Consider the following 946-nt stretch of genomic DNA (forward strand, 5'->3'; position numbering starts at 1 on the left):
TTGGGCACACATGCACACGTGGCCAGTGTGGGCGTAAGCCGCCAGGTCCTGGACTCAAACCGTGGTGGCCTATGTGACAGTCAAGCGACGTAATCATTACGCCATCTGCTAGTCCCCATTTTATTTTATTTTTTGTTATAGGGTGTATGGAGAGAAAGAGAGAACTCACCCTCCTAGGGCAGATGGCCACCGTGCAATCCCTTCTGCACCGCATTTGGGATGTTGCATGCACCCCTGTATTTTTCAGGCTCCAGGGTCAGGGAGCTTGAAAGGTGCTGTTGGCCATGTGGGATCCAGCGGTCTTAAGTACCATGCCACCTGGCTGTCCTAATCTACATATTTTAGAAAGTTTCTTCTGGGCTTTTTGACCGACATGTGCTTCGGTAGCTCGACTGCGTGAACTGCACCTTTATTGGCTTTATCCAATATCTTGTCCACGGACAGGAAGATTTGCCAAGTCAGTACAGTATCCTTGAGTATCCATTGAAGCACACACAGTAATTCCGCTAGATTTCAAAAGCTGAACTTGCTGAGGTAAAACCAATGGGCGTCTAAAATAGAAAGCTATTGCAGAACGCCCTCTGAGAGTGGCCTGAGTAGACTGTCCTGGTTCGAGCTCTCCAAGTGCCATCACATTGCCCGATCTGCGTACTCCCGTGTGTTAAAATGGTATTCGGAAGTGCTTACACGTGCATCTGTCTTGTTACAGGTAAGGTGCACCATCCCCTTCATATTTAAAAGCCATCTATATTTCAGAAGTCCAGTCCTGCCCCTATATAGTATGATGGCGGCCCCCACCGTTTCCGTCATTTCCAAGGGACGCAGTCTTCTGGCCAGCATCAAAGATGGCGTCGCGCTTCGCAGCCTCTCCTCTGCGCACGCGCCCCTGCTCCCGCACGCCCCTTCTCAGTGGTCGCGCTCGGCTCCGCTCTAGCCGCTGCTCTCG

This window comes from Tupaia chinensis, unplaced genomic scaffold (assembly GCF_000334495.1).
Source record: "Tupaia chinensis unplaced genomic scaffold, TupChi_1.0 Scaffold000211_1, whole genome shotgun sequence".
Classification (NCBI taxonomy): Eukaryota; Metazoa; Chordata; class Mammalia; order Scandentia; family Tupaiidae; genus Tupaia; species Tupaia belangeri.